The sequence below is a fragment of the Ammodytes marinus genome (genome assembly GCF_949987685.1).
Source record: "Ammodytes marinus genome assembly, chromosome: 20".
Lineage (NCBI taxonomy): Eukaryota > Metazoa > Chordata > Actinopteri > Uranoscopiformes > Ammodytidae > Ammodytes > Ammodytes marinus.
In genome coordinates, this window is record NC_137224.1 from 1,577,046 (window position 1) to 1,592,825 (window position 15,780).

General features: G+C 44.2%; 2 long non-coding RNA genes across 2 annotated transcripts; one reads left to right on the forward strand and one right to left on the reverse strand.

Annotated features, from left to right (window-relative positions):
• The first annotated feature begins 861 nt into the window (after window positions 1–861).
• On the forward strand, window positions 862–1,816 carry LOC307266443. Its single transcript, XR_013845373.1, has 3 exons — window positions 862–999; window positions 1,459–1,626; window positions 1,773–1,816. It is a non-coding gene; the product is annotated as an uncharacterized lncRNA (long non-coding RNA).
• Window positions 1,817–5,587: 3,771 nt separating this feature from the next.
• LOC307266736 lies at window positions 5,588–8,724 on the reverse strand. Its single transcript, XR_013845381.1, has 4 exons — window positions 8,648–8,724; window positions 8,346–8,498; window positions 7,783–7,969; window positions 5,588–5,802 (listed from the first exon to the last, which is right to left on the reverse strand). It is a non-coding gene; the product is annotated as an uncharacterized lncRNA (long non-coding RNA).
• Window positions 8,725–15,780: the final 7,056 nt, after the last annotated feature.

Below are 15,780 nucleotides of genomic sequence, written 5' to 3' on the forward strand. Positions count from 1 at the left end.
GCAACTCAATGCATTTAGGCATGTAGACCTGGACGGGACAACTTATTGCAGTTAAAACTGAGCAACAGAATGGGGAAGAAAGGGGTTTTAAGGGACTTTGAACATGGCAATGTTGAGGGTGCCTGCTGATCTACTGGGATTTTCACTCCAAACCATTTCTAGGGTTTACAGAGAATGGTCTGAAAAAGAAAAAAATATGCAGTGAGCGGCATTTGTGTGGACGTAAAATGCCTTGTTGAAGTCAGAGGTCAGTTGAGGATGGGCATACTGGTTCTAGATGATAGAAAGGCAACAGTAACTCAAATAACCACTTGTTACAAGCAGGGTATGCAGAATACCATCTCTGAACGCAAAACACGACCAACCTTGAAGCAGATGGGCTACAGCAACAGAAGACCCCATCGGGTGCCACTCCTGTCAGCTAAAAACTGGAAAATTAGGCTACAATTATCACAGGATCACCAATATTGGACAATAGAAGATTGAAAAATCATGCCTGGTCTGATGAGTCTCGATTTAAGTTGCGACATTCAGATGGCAGGTTCAGAGTTTGGCATAAACAACATGAAAGCATGGCCCCATCCTGCCGTGCACCATCAACCATGCCATGTTCAAACTTCACAGTCACCTAAACCCCCTTTGTTCCCCATTCTGATGCTCAGTTTGACTTCAGTACATTGTCTTGACCACGTCTAAATGCAGAAATGCATTACATTGCTGCTATGTGATTGGCTGATTAGCTTTTTGTTTTTATAAGCCTCTGAACAGGTGTACCTAATAAAGGGGCCGGTGAGTGTATATACTGTACATATATACATTCACACAACATGTGTTATGTCTTTTTTGAACAGATGCGGCGAGACTAACTGGTGGCTAAGAACAGAAAACTCTGTCAAGCGATACAATCAGCAGGTGCCAGAGAAGAAGTGCATAGAGGAGATGATGGTGGAAAGACGACTGTCCGTGGTGGGACATGGCCATGGGAAGTGTACAGCAATGGTAAAGAAAAACATCTGAGTGATTACATTTATTCAGAAAATTAGTTTATATGTTCTTGATTTTGTATTGCAGCGAGAGGTGTAAAGAGTACTAAAACATTCTAATAAAGTAAAAGTACAATGGCTATGATGACATTTTACTTACTGTAAGTACAAGTTCAATTATCAGTCTACAAATCTACTCAAGTAAAAGTAGCTCCTGTGTAGTGCAAAAAAGACAAGGGGAAATAAAAATGGCATGTATGCAACGCTACAGTGGCAGTTTGCCACTATACTTCAAACAAAACATACTAAGGTCAAAGTAAAATTGCAGATTGTATAAACTACTCAAAAAGTAAATACACTAAAAAAACTACTCAATTACAATAATGAGTAAATGTAATCCGTTAAGACTTCTGCTTGCAGCGTACAGGTTACAATTTACTGTTGGCCATTATGAGAACTCTTTGTATGATTTCAGAATTCACAAACATCCTCACTAAGAAGAAAAATCTTCTATGCTGAAAGAGCAGCTGAAGAAGACAAGCTCTTGGTCCTTAAGGAGATGAGACAGCACTGCACCTATCTCAGAGGCTAGCTGATGTCATCAGGAAGCTGATCGTAGAAATGCCTGGAGGAAAGAACTATGGTAAGAACATGGTGAGCACACAATGGAGGTCTTCTTATGCTATTTTGAGATGGAATTTAAGTCAGTGATCTTACTTTGGTCCGATTCTAACCTGGCAAGAATGACTGTTCCAATTGTTCCCTGTTTCATTTTGTATTTCCTCCTAGGAACTGATGAGGGACTGCAGGTGTGCTGACAATAACCGGCTCCTCAACACCAGCAATAGTACACAAGATCATCTTGGACCTCTCCTGGTCCACTAACACCTCCAGTCTGCTGGAAAAGGCTCATCAACCTTTTTCCTGTGGACACTGAAGAGACCCCACCTGTTTTCAGCTGTACTGATGAACTTCTACCACTGTGAGATCAAGAGCATCCTGACCAGCAGTGTCACAGTCTGGTAAGGTCACAGACCGTAAGGCGCTAAAGCGCATCACAGGGTTTTCAGTTCCTGCCATTCAGGACGTCCAAAGGAAACGCTGTCTTCTGCTAGCTCACAGCATCCTTAAAGACTCCTCCCACCCTGCCCACAGACTGTTTGCCCTCCTGCCCTCGGTAGATGCTTCAGAAGCCTCTGGACCAGAACCAGCTGACTGAAAAACAGCTGCACATCACCTCACTCACACCCATCATCGCCCCACTACTCCTCCTGGTCATACACACACATCTCTTTTCCACCTGTATTTGTGTATTATAGTAGGTTCATATCACCGCAAAAAGTTATCAACCTGTACAATTTGTCCATATTCTATATATCTGTAATCTAGTATATCATGCTCACTTCACCTTAATCTGTATATTATAATCCTAAAAATATACTTATATTTATAGCATTTATTTATATGTATAGTATCCCATTAATCCAGCCATCCATATATACCCAATAATTCACATTTTTGTCATTATCTGTACATCTTGTAATTACATGTACTGTACTTAGCAGATTCCTGCACGTTCTGCTTATTGCACTTCTGGTGAGATGCCAATTCTCTATACAATGTTGTTGCACTTTGTGCAATGACAATAAAGAGATTCTGATTCTCTGATTCTGATTCTTATGTGTGATGACAATAAAGTTAAATCTCATCTCATCTTTCCTTATTTGCCTCATTTGTTTGTTGTTTTGACTGTTTTTGAAATGCGTCCGTGGATCCCTTGTAAATGACCTATATAAATGAAATATATTATAATTGTTATTATCCTGCTAGACACATGAATGGTTGATGATGGGAATAATTATTAAAAATGGACATTATTATATCTGTCTGAGAATCGTATTGAATGCAAAATCGATTTAACCTTTGCTTAATGCAGACTAACTGTTAAATCTATGAAGGTCTATCTAATCTCCGGAATCATACTTAAAGTAAAAAAAAACTATAATGTTATTGATACTAATTAATCCATTTTATTCATGATAATTCTATGGAATCCCACAGCTGTCTCATTTATATTAAAATATATTAAAGCTTGCTCTTTTGTGTTGGACATTAATACATAGTTTTGGATAACATTGACTCTTCAATCTGAACTCATTTGTAATATAATAGCATTAGATATACACTTGAATGGTCATCATTTACTCTTTAGCTCTGCTGCTAGTTTACAGCTTCAACTGCCAACATTTTTCCAAATTTGAGTTGCACTGATCTGCACCGTTCATTTTCTGAAACCACATATGTTATCAAATTACAAATCACAGTTACACATATATAGACCAAAACCATAAGAACGTTGATTAATCCGTTTTGTCATTAAACGCACCACAGTTTTTTTTACAAGCAGCAGTTAGAAGAACGTCTAAATAGCACTGATGAATGTATAGGCCTATATTTATATGTGACCAACATATGTTGCCACATAATGTAAACAAATGTGTTAAGTAGTACTTTCTCAGTTGAAAAATGGGCGGAAAGTTGTTTTCTAAACAGAATGTCACAATCCTCAGCCTAAACCGCAAGAACAATAAAAAACTACAAACACAGGGAAATGCAATACGCAGTAGATTGCAGCGCCATATTGGTTGTAGTTCTAGTGTGTTTTCCCTATTATATGAACGTTTGACCAGGGAACTTGCAAGTATATTATATGTATTTGGTAGTGTTAAGCACATATATTTGGTCAGATTTAATTTTTGATATTGTTAAGAGGGTGAACTCATGTTTTGACCCTACTTAATGGCTCCCAGTGTATTTTTTACTAAGGTCATGATAAAGGAGGTCAATAACTTTCCAAAATAGTTAATCTCATGTCTCTATCACTTTTGGTTGTTTCCCTGTAAGCCTTCAAACGTGCTTCAGTTTCAAGGTTCAAAGGGCAACCCCTAGGGGTAGGTTACGCCCACAATGTTCACAGTGACATATTTGTAATCTCCTGATTAAGACCTTTCCAATGACGTATTCATTGTCTTCCTACGACAAAGTTTTAATTTTCATCACTCTTCATGCGAAGCCCCTTCTATATGTACTTGTGGACACCCTGTTTGTGCCAAGCTCTATAGCATCAGTCAAAAAAGATTTAAGGGGTATTTAGTTATTAAATGTGTTCAAGATATTGATGGTTACCTTATCCACAGTCATGCTTTTCAATTTGGACCAGTTTAGACCCAAATTAACCTGTAAACTACATTCTGTTTCATATCAATATGTTCCCATTCACGTAAAGCCATTTAGTCATTGTGTGAAAAAGGTGAAAAAAAATATTATGACTGATTACATGCAAAGTGGGATCTTTATTTGTTTATCATTGTTATTATTATGGCTTACAGCTTATGAAAACCCCAAATTCAGAATCTCTGAAAATGAAATGTTAATATTACATGAAATCAATGAAAAAGAGATTTTAAATACAGAAATGTCGGCCCTCTATAAAGTATAATCATACATATGTACTAAGTACTTGGTTTGGGCCCCTTTCGCATGAATTCTTGTCTCAATTCCAATAAATTTTCCATGATATTCTAATAATATGAGTATCACCTGTATGTCTGTGTGCAGCAACACAATACATTTTTAATTAACCAAGATATGAGCCTTAAAAGTACAAGCACAAAGTAAAAGGCCTATGCATGACGTTATGTGATTTACTGATTTACTAAGGGCTATTGACGACTCTATTGAAGAAGCCTACAGTCTGCTTATTTTAAATAAAATACAGCAATTGTCTTTTTGTATATCATAGTTATATATGTACTATAACTATACATGTTTAATCCACAGAGACTGGATTTAAACACCTTCTACAAGTCAACCATATTCCATATATTATTTTGCTTAATAATTCTTGTATAATCCCTAAAATACCACAAGGGAAGAGATTTTATGAGACTTAACTGCTCTCTAAATACATGTTTCTTATGTTGAGAAAATGAAATAGAATACTTGGAAATGTGTGTTTAATATATTTTCAAACAAAGTACATCTTTAAACAAACATGTGAAGCTGTAACTTTAATTTTGATGCAAAAAGAAAAGACAGTAGGACTTAATGCAATTATAACAAGTGCTATCCATGAGGCATCTCGTCTCCTCGTCATCACAGCTTCCATTCCCCCTTTCAGATGAAAACAAAGTATCGGCAGCTTACAGACAAACTAGAGACACCATGCCTAAAATCTGATGTACCATATAATAAACTTCAAATTACAGGAAAGATACACAAGATTATGATTGTATTTACTTCCACTGTGACAAAAGGACAGAAAAAAAAAGAAATATGAGGCTTAACGCCGGCCCTCCACAGAGGAGGAACATGGTAAAATGGCTCTTCATTTAGGCTCCAGTAGCTAAAAACCTGTACACCATTCTTATTTTTGTAATGCCATTGGCAAAGACAGATGAGAGCAGACCTTTTCGGTAACACTTTACAATAAGGGTACATCAATTAACTGTTAATTAGTGCTTAGTTAATGATAATAACATTTAACATTTAGTTCATCCTCATAAAGCATTAACTAACTGTTAATATTTAGTTATTGTGGGTACGTTTATGCTTGGTTAGGCATTGTTAACTAATGCTTAGTTAAGAATGAACTAAGCATAACATTAAGTTAAGGCTTAGATAATTCTCCTTTTCAAATACTAGCAACAAATACAGAAAGGACACATAAATATCAAAACAATCCCAATCTGGGGCGTTGAGATGAATTCGAGCCTTCAGCATCCATCTGCCACCCACTCCAAACGGCCATTCTTTTCCACTGCAACACACAAACAAGGAGATATAAATGAAGATGTTATCTTAATGCATTTTACCTGTACCTTTCAGACCTGCCGTGCTTTGTTTGATTAAAACAAACTCAGGTTTTTTTTCACCTTTGCTGTGGTAACTGAAACCCTGAAACATTAAGTTCCAAACAAACTGGTGCGGTTCGTAGTAATAATGTGATCTGACTGCAGGAAGCACTGACGTTCTCACGTGGCTTATGCCACTGAATTTTGGTTCTTCTCCAAACATTAACCCAAACTGTTGATTAACCAATCAATGGATCATTCTCACATCTGGTGAGAACCAATTAAGTGGAGCTATGACGTTTTAAGCCGCCTTAACATTCCCTTACCTGTTTTAAGTCAAAAAAGTGGCATATGGTCCCGGCAACTTTCTCACGCCGTGTTGTCATATTGGTCCTTTTTCACAAAAATCACCCTTTTCTGTTATCATTATATATCAAACTGTACAATTTGGGCAATTTGAACTTTACCATGATCAGAAGTACTCAATCTGTAATTTTGTGAAACTTTGCTGTTTGTGAGCATTGACTTGCTAGACTTTCTATTGAATTATATAAAAAGGTAAAGTCAAGTTGACATTTCACTTTGAGAGAAAATATAATCAATTGAGCTCAAAAGCTGACACTAACCCTGCGTTCCAAAACCCATACTATTTACTATGGTAGAAAAAATATTTAAGATGTTCCGATTTTTGTGGCCAGATTTAGGTTAGTAAGCAATACCCAAGATTGTTAGTGTTGAAAACAGCATCCTATTTGGGTGATTCTGACCCATAATCCGGTGCGCACGTGAAGTGAAGTCACATCGACTAAGCCTCCATATGATAACAAACAGGGATGCGACGGATTTAAAAGCAAGAGGCAAGATCAAGTTGCAATGTTATAAATATGTTATTTAAAATAAGTAAAAGTATGTCCGAATAGTGTGCCTACTGTATCCCAACAATTTTTTTTTATCTTCAGATGTGGAATTTAAAATAGAGAAAAGAAAGAGTATGCAATTCGGAAGGCAGGGTAAGCCTGTTTCTAAGTATGTCATTTCTGTAATAACAAAATATGAAATTATTGCCCGAGCTCATTTGCATACTAAAGTCTAGAACGTTTGGCTAGTGTGACCACGCCATCCGTATTGCAGCACGGAACAGCCCCTTGGCCACGGCACACATGGGAGAGGTGTGCCGTGGCCAAAGTACAGATGCTAATGAGATGACACGTGCACACGCACGGATACGCAACCTGAGCTGGATGACGTAGTCCATGCGCGACCCTTCTTCCCCACAATAATTGTAAACAATGGCGGCAAGACGTTCACGAGTGGGTTCCGGTGCGATTGCGAAGTGGAGAGTTTGCTAGAAAATTGGGCCGGCGACAGTATTCAGTCGCAGCAATGGTCCCAGCTGGATAAGACCCACAACATTTCGGAGGTGTTTGGGGCAATCCAGCACGACTACTGCTGTTCTCGATTGTTGTTCTACTAATTCCAGCAGCGAGTACGCTTGGTGATGACATATGTATCGTATTACGACGTGATGACGTATGTATGATAGAGCAATCGTGCCCGGGCTGCGGCCTTTGGGAGCAGTGTGACCACGGGCCAGCGAGGGAGTGGGGACAATCGTACTGGAGCACGGAACAGGCAAACTTGCCTAGTGTGAGTGCGCCCTTATATATCTATGTGAAACACCTAACAGCTATTGACAACATTTGTTTGTCAAACTGTACTTTTCTGTACTACTTTGTAAAAAATGTGGGTATCTCTTTTTCATTTGACAAAATATGTTGACAATTAAAAATAATTAAAGTACATAACCACTTTTGCAAATCCAAATGGATTGAATACAGGAATGAACATGCTTTGAATTAGTTTACATTTGATCAACTTATCAAGCACATTTCATTGGGGGTTAAACTTAGTTACAGAAGTCTAGATAAAAGATCACTTTTGCATACCTGCTTCAAGAAAGACAGATGAATTCTGGAAGTGCTTTTAGAGAATTGGATCATTCCGCCAGGAGGTCAGAGGGCTGATCTTTTTGGTCGGTAGGTCAGGTCTGCTGGCTGTCCAATTGAGGTACTGGTTGATTAGGCAACAGCAGGGCTACCTGGACATGTGGGGCTGATGGTTCCTGTACATGTTCTGCAAAGTATGTGGAGTTTAACATCCATTGGAAAAGAACAACATTTTGAGTGTTATAAACAACATTAAGTTTAATATTTACGCTGAAAGAGCATTAACCCAAATAGGAAGCAATCAATACTCAATATAAGATTTTCTTGTTAAAAAAAATCCCTTTCTTGACTTCAGCAGATAACAACTTAAGAATATTTTGCATTATTGTACATTGATGTTCTAAAACTTTCTATTCAACATTAACAGTGAAACAAATATAGTGCTGAGGGCTTCTCATACTTAAAAATAAGTAAATTCATATGAATGCTAGTGTAATAAAAAAACACATGGAGACATGGCATCAACTATTAACATTCCTTTTATGAATATGAATAGATGTTACCGTTAATAACACATATGCCCTCCATTCTTTCAGGAAATGCTGATGATGTCTCTGAAAAATGACAACAGAGAACATACACCCAGCCTTTGGAATTTCTTTCAGATTTAGCCAGGAAAAAAACGGTCTCAATCCCAGGGCTTGCAATTTCTCCACCTAAAAAACATAGACAAACAAAATGACGGACAAGAATGTTGAACTCAAGCAAGACTATAGCAACAACATGTGTTAACAATACATGTCTGGAATCACTCTGGAGGGTAATAAGCAGCTGTAAGGAAGTAGCTCACTGCTATGCCACTCACCTTGGGCTGCAGACTGCTGTAAGCTCCATGATGACCAAGTAATAGACATGAACCCTTGATGCCAGAATCTACTGAACTGTCTGCATCTCTGTCTGTCTGTCTGTCTGAAAGAAGAACATTACATTACTCCATAACCTGTGTGCTAAACTACTGGCCTACAATCTAGTTAACTATCAAACAATCCACAGTGTTAACTTGCTTAATATTTTTCAATAAGGAGTAATCTGAGCAAGATAGATTTTGTTCAGACTGACAAAGTAAGTGGTTGTGGCGTGTAGAGACGGGAGTCGGAGGCGGAGTGTCAAAAGACGGAGCTAACTGCTTTAATGACATTAATACACTTGTCGAGTAACAACAACGGAGCAGACAGTAAACTCTTGATAGTCTCAAAACGCCAACAAGACAAAACAGGAAATTCCCCCAGTCATAACAGTTCCCCCGGAACCCCGGAACTTCAGTTCCATAGGTGAATTATGTAAGATCACTACACAAGCCCCCCCAGAATTCACCCATAGTCAAAGTCCCCGTGCCGGAAAGGCACGATGGCCCGGCCGCGACTAGAACGAGTGGCAGGGGCCGAAGAGGGGAGGGGCGTGGTGGGTGCGGCAGGACCAAGCCCAGGACTGGGCGGCAACGGCACCGACAAGGCGGCAGGGAGCCCAGCGGGGCGTGGCAACGGGGGGCGTCCACGGCGCGGAGCCTGGGCCAACTCCAACGGTCTGGAAATGTCCACGTGGGCAGGCTTGATCCTGTCGACAGAGACAGTCTCGGGCCTACCACCGACGTCCACGACCAGGCTCTTATCCCCGTGTTGCAAGACCCTAAACGGCCCGTCATAGGGGGGGCGCAACGGTCCACGGTGGGCGTCGTGGCGGATGAACACAAACTCCGCCGTGTGCAGATTGGGTGGCACCAGGGAAACGGGGGTGCAGTGATGCGAAGTGGGGACGGGTGCGAACTGCTTGGCGACCTCCAGCAGAGAGGACCGCTGCCTGGCCGCCGACCAGGGTGTTGTGGCGTTCGGAATGAAATCCCCTGGAACTCGCAGCACCTGACCGTAGACTAACTCGGCAGACGAGGACTGCAGGTCCTCCTTAGGCGCCGTCCGGAGCCCCAGCATCACCCAGGGAAGTTTGTCCAACCAGTTGCCGTCCGTCAAACTGGCACGCAAGGCCGCCTTCATGGAGCGATGGAACCGCTCGCACAAACCATTAGCCTGAGGATGGTATGCGGTAGTGCGATGCAGTTTAACCCCCAGATCCTTGGCAACCACATTCCAGATCTCCGAGGTAAACTGTGCACCCCGGTCGGAGGAGAGGTCCGAAGGTGTCCCAAAGCGCGCGACCCACGTGCCGATAAACGCACGGGCCACATCGGAAGACGATGTCGAGGTGAGTGGCACAGCTTCAGGCCAACGCGTTGTCCTGTCCACCATCGTGAGGAGGTGGGTGAAACCATGCGAAGGGGGGAGTGGCCCCACCAGGTCGATGTTGACATGGTCGAACCTCCTACCAGGGACGACGAATGGCTCCAACGGGGCCTTGGTGTGGCGGTGCACTTTTGCACGCTGACAGGACACACACGAGTCGACCCAGGCCCGTACGTCCTTCTTCAGTCCTTTCCAGACAAACTTCTGAGAGACCAGCCTCACGGACGCCCTCCTACCGGGATGGGACAGGCCGTGTATTGCCTCGAAAACAGCCCGCTGCCAGCCGGCAGGGACCAGTGGCCTGGGCTGGCCGGTGGAGAGGTCACACCATAACCTGACCCCTGAGTCGCCGATCGCCACTTTTTCCAGGCGCAGCCCGGTGTCCGAGTCTTTGAGGGACTGAAAACCGTGGTCCGTGGCCTGTTCCGCACTCATACGCGAGTAGTCGAGATCCAGCTGCACCGCGCCGACGATCACTCTGGAGAGGCAATCCGCGACCACGTTGGATTTGCCAGCGATGTGCCTGATGTCCGTGGTATACTCAGAGATGAATGACAGCTGGCGCTGTTGGCGGGCGGACCACGGCTCGGCTACCTTGGACATGGAGAACGTGAGGGGTTTGTGGTCCACAAAAACCGTAAACTGACGGCCCTCCAGGGCGAAGCGGAAATGACGGATTGCCAGCCAGACGCCGAGCAGCTCCCTGTCGAAAGTACTGTATTTGCGCTCCCGGGGTACCAGCTGGCGGCTGAAAAAGGCGAGCGGTTGCCAGGCGCCACCGTCCCACTGCTCTAACACCGCGCCAACCGCGTAGTCGGACGCGTCGGTTGTGAGGGCCACCTGAGCTCCGGGCAACGGGTGGACCAACAACGCGGCCCGGCTCAATGCAGTCTTAGTGTCCTCGAACGCTCTGTCCCTCTCTGCAGTCCAGTCGACGTCTTGGCCGGGCGCCTTGTCCTTGAGGGCCTCATACAGCGGGCGCATAGTGTGGGCCGCCCGGTGTATGAATCGGTGATAGAAGGTGACCATCCCCAGGAACTCCCGGAGCCCCCGGGCCGAACGTGGGCGGGGAAAGTTGGAAACAGCCTCCACCTTCGACGGAAGGGGGACGGCACCATCCCTGTTGATGAGGTGCCCGAGGAACTGGATGGACGGCACCCCAAAAACACACTTCGCCGGGTTAATGATCAAGCCGTGGCGGTCGAGCCTTGTGAAGAGGGCCCGGAGGTGTGTGAGGTGCTCCTCCTCCGAGGAACTGGCGACCAGGACATCGTCCAAGTAGACGAAGATGAAAGGCATGTCCCTCAGCGCCGAGTCCATCAGCCGCTGGAAGGACTGGGCTGCGTTTTTCAGGCCGAATGGCATCCTGAGGAACTCAAACAACCCAAACGGAGTGACCACAGCTGTCTTCGGGACATCCGCAGGGTGCACCGGAACCTGGTGGTAGCCCCGCACAAGGTCGACTTTGGAAAACAGGAGCTTCCCCGCCAGATGCACGGAGAAGTCCTGAATATGGGGCACTGGATAGCGGTCGGGCGTGGTGGCGTCATTCAGGCGGCGGTAGTCTCCACATGGGCGCCAGCCGCCATCCTGCTTCGGAACCATGTGGAGTGGCGAGGACCACGGACTGTCGGAACGGCGAATGATGCCCAGGCGCTCCATGTTGGCGAATTCAGCCTTAGCAACCGCCAGTCTCTCCGGAGCGAGCCGTCGGGCCCTGGCATGGACAGGGGGCCCTTTCGTCTCAATATGGTGCTCCACACCGTGTTTCGTCGACGTGGACGAGAAGGTTGGTTGCAGCAGGCTAGAGAACTCTCTGAGCAGCCGCTGGTACTTGTCACCCTCAGAGAGCGAGCTAGAAAGGCCGTCGTATGTCCCCTCATCGCAGACACATGCGAACGAGGAGAAGGTCAATGCGTCCACCAGGCGCTCGTTCTTGACATCAACCAGCAGCCCGTGTGCGCACAGAAAATCTGCGCCGAGGAGGGGGAAGGAGACGTCGGCTGTAACAAAATCCCATGTGAACCGTTGACCTCCAAAACATAAATCCACAGACTTCGTGCCATACGTTCGGATCGGGGTGTCGTTGGCAGATGTCAAGGGAGGGCCGTGCAACCCGCCGGCGGCGTCGTCCACCGTAGCCGGCACCACGCTCCTCTGTGCACCGGTGTCGCAAAGGAATTTACGCCTGGAGAGGGTGTCCACGATGAACAGCAGCCGGCCCTTTGTGCCTGCGCTCACGGCCACTACTGAGCGCAGGCCTTGGCGTTTCCCGCCGCGTTGAAAGTGCACGGAGAGCGGCACTTTTTTGCCTTGGCCCCGAAACGTGCATGGAAATAGCACAAGCCCGCAGCGGTAAGGCTGTCGGTGGACGCGTGTCCTCCGCCAAGGGGAGCGCTGCTGCCCGCACGAGTGTAACTGCGTGTCGGGGCCAGCACATCCGGGGCGAAACGCTGGGTGGCCAGAAAGAACCTGTCTGCCTCCTCTGCCAGAGCCCGTGGCTCCGTGATGGATGTATTCGCGAGCGCTGTCTGGACGTGTGGTGGCATGTGTCGCAGGAAGAGTTCGATGAAAAGGAAATTTGGTACCTCCGTGCCCAGCAGGTTTAACATCATTTCCATATGTTCGGAGGGTTTGCTGTCCCCCAGGCCTTGAATGGCAAGAAGACGCCGGGCTCTTTCCGATCTTGACAGTTCAAAGATTTTGAGGAGGTAAGCCTTGAGCCCTGCATATTTATTTTGGGCAGGAGGAGATGTAATAAAGCTTACTGCCCTGGCTGCAGTGGAGCTCTCCAGTGCTGAGACGACGTGGTAATAGCGTGTGGCATCATCCGTAATCCCACGGAGGGTGAACTGAGCCTCTGCCTGTGCGAACCACGTTGCCGCGGACGTCTCCCAGAACTTCGGCAGTTTGAGAACGATGGAAAGCGCCATGCTGTTGCGATCGATATTCAAATCAGTCTCGGAATCTTCAGCGGGACTGACGTCAGGGTCACCAATGTGGCGTGTAGAGACGGGAGTCGGAGGCGGAGTGTCAAAAGACGGAGCTAACTGCTTTAATGACATTAATACACTTGTCGAGTAACAACAACGGAGCAGACAGTAAACTCTTGATAGTCTCAAAACGCCAACAAGACAAAACAGGAAATTCCCCCAGTCATAACAGTTCCCCCGGAACCCCGGAACTTCAGTTCCATAGGTGAATTATGTAAGATCACTACATGGTTAACTTATATTTTCTGAATTACAGATATAGGTTGATTATCAATTCAATAGGCTACCTTGCCTTTCAGCTAGCTTTAAAGCTAAAATAGCATAGCCTACTCGTTAGTGTTACATTCTTTTGATAGTTACTTTCGGTTGCCTACCGTCAGATACCGTCAACGTAAATAACATTTACCGAAAATGACAGATATCCTAAAAACGAAGCTACAGCACATGTTTTATCACGTTAATCAATCATACCTGAGAGTCTAGGACAGGAGGACAGGAAGAGCGCCGGATGGGTGGAGTCCGGAATGTTTTTGTTGCTGTTGACTGCAGGTTTCTTCTTCATGGAGCCTGTGGGGAGTTTTTGATATTGCCATTTAATTATCGCCCCCTACCGGTACTTCTACTGCTCTCAATCAGCTCTCACCAAAAATAAATAAAAAATAACATTTACAGATTAATAGAGAGCGATCGTTAAGTTAATAGGAGCCCCGCTCGTGGTAGGATAGCGAAAAATAAACGGTAAAAATAGATTATTAATATTACAAAGGAACGTTATAAAAATAAATCATTATCAGAGATCATGAACATTTAACAGATTATAAAACGAAATGCAATCAGACAATAGGACCACCAACGATCACAAAAACACAATAAATACTCACAAGGTGCCATTATAAAATTAAATTAGGCAAATTGATCAAAAATAATAGTTTGTGAACTAATACAAACTAGGAAAAGAACAATGTAGCTGCTGTTCTCTGCTTCCAGGAGTACAGAAAAGAATAACGTGCATTTTAGCACGACACAATATACTAAAATACATTACCGGTAGATTGAAAGTCATGAAAAATATCCCTGTTGAAATGCGCTGGTGACGATGAGAGGAGAAGCGTTGTCCGCCATGATTCAAGCAGCATGCGAGCTGCTGATCTCAGCGTCCATAGCAACCATCATAGCAACCATGTTATTACATAGCGAAATATTCTTCGTCATAACTATCAAACCAAACATCCTACACTTTCACCGAGCAAAGATTATGAAAGTGGAATGCACATTTCTCGCTAAAAATGTTTACACAAACACTTTTAATGGCGTAACTATACTAAAAAAATCATATTTTCCACCCAGAATAAAAAAAAATGTCGGCCATTTTCACAGAAAATCTTCATAAAAACTATCCAATAGGAAAGAAGCTCACAACGTCAAACATCACCGGGTATGGATTACATTGTAGTGAATTGAACCCACTCTGCGTCAGCAGACGACGGACAAAGGTGACTTTCACGTCAGTGACAGACGGGAATGTGACGTGGACCACAGTCGCACTGTGACGTTTCAGGTGTGAGAGTGTGTTGATGAAACACACGTAGAAGTGAGAAATGAAAATGTGGGAATCTCAATCAATCTTGCCACTGAGCAGAATTCAATCTAGTGATGAGGACAGTGTGTGTGTGTGTGTGTGTGTGTGTGTGTGTGTGGTATGTGCGTTTTATAGTGTGCGGTCAAGTGTGTGTAGAAAAGTGAGTGTGTGTGTGTGTATGTGTGTGTGTATGTGTGTGTGTGTGTGTGTGTGTGTGTGTATGTGTGTGTGTGTGTATGTGTGTATGTGTGTTACAGTGTGCGGTCAAACGTGTGTAGAAAAGTGAGTGTGTGTGTGTGTGTGTGTGTATGTGTGTGTGTGTGTGTGTATGTGTGTTACAGTGTGCGGTCAAACGTGTGTAGAAAAGTGAGTGTGTGTGTGTGTGTGTGTGTCCTGCTACGGCCAGTTGTAAGTTCAGAGGGCTAGTAGTCACGCTTGCATTAGCTGATTGGTGTCAGCTGTGTTATTCATGGTACACAATCACTCGGCCATTCATAACGCCAGCCAGCCAGCCACCAGCCACACACACACACACACACACACACACACACACACACACACACACAGACGTTGTTTACTGTTACCGGAAAAAATAAAAAACCTGCCCGGAATTAACCTCTGTTGATTACTCAGTTTTTGTGTTGAATGTCAAAGGTATCAAGTTCCCCAGTGAAGGCTTAGGGTCACTGTCAACACCAAACCCACTAAACCCTTCTCACTATGTAATATGGGGAGTTAGTTACATGGCACTTTGAGAATCCTATGTAAATCACAGCATTCTACAGGTCTGTTATTTCCAGCAAGACAGACCGCTGTCAAGGGTATAATGACCGTTGCTATGAAAGGGAAATATTGTAGCTATAGTGACGTTGTGACCGGTGTCTTCACAACCTCTCTCAGTGACGTCCCTTTTTCTCTTTCCAACTTCACCATGAACCGAAACGTGCTATTCAACATTCACTACAACAAATAGCCTAGTTTTTCTTTTTTTTTTAACCTTTATTTATACAGGTAAATCCCATTGAGACCGAAGACTCTTTTTCAAGGGAGACCTGTTCCCATTCCCACGTTTCCATTCACACACACATTCATACACCGATAGCAGCAGGCTTACTATCGACATTCACACGAG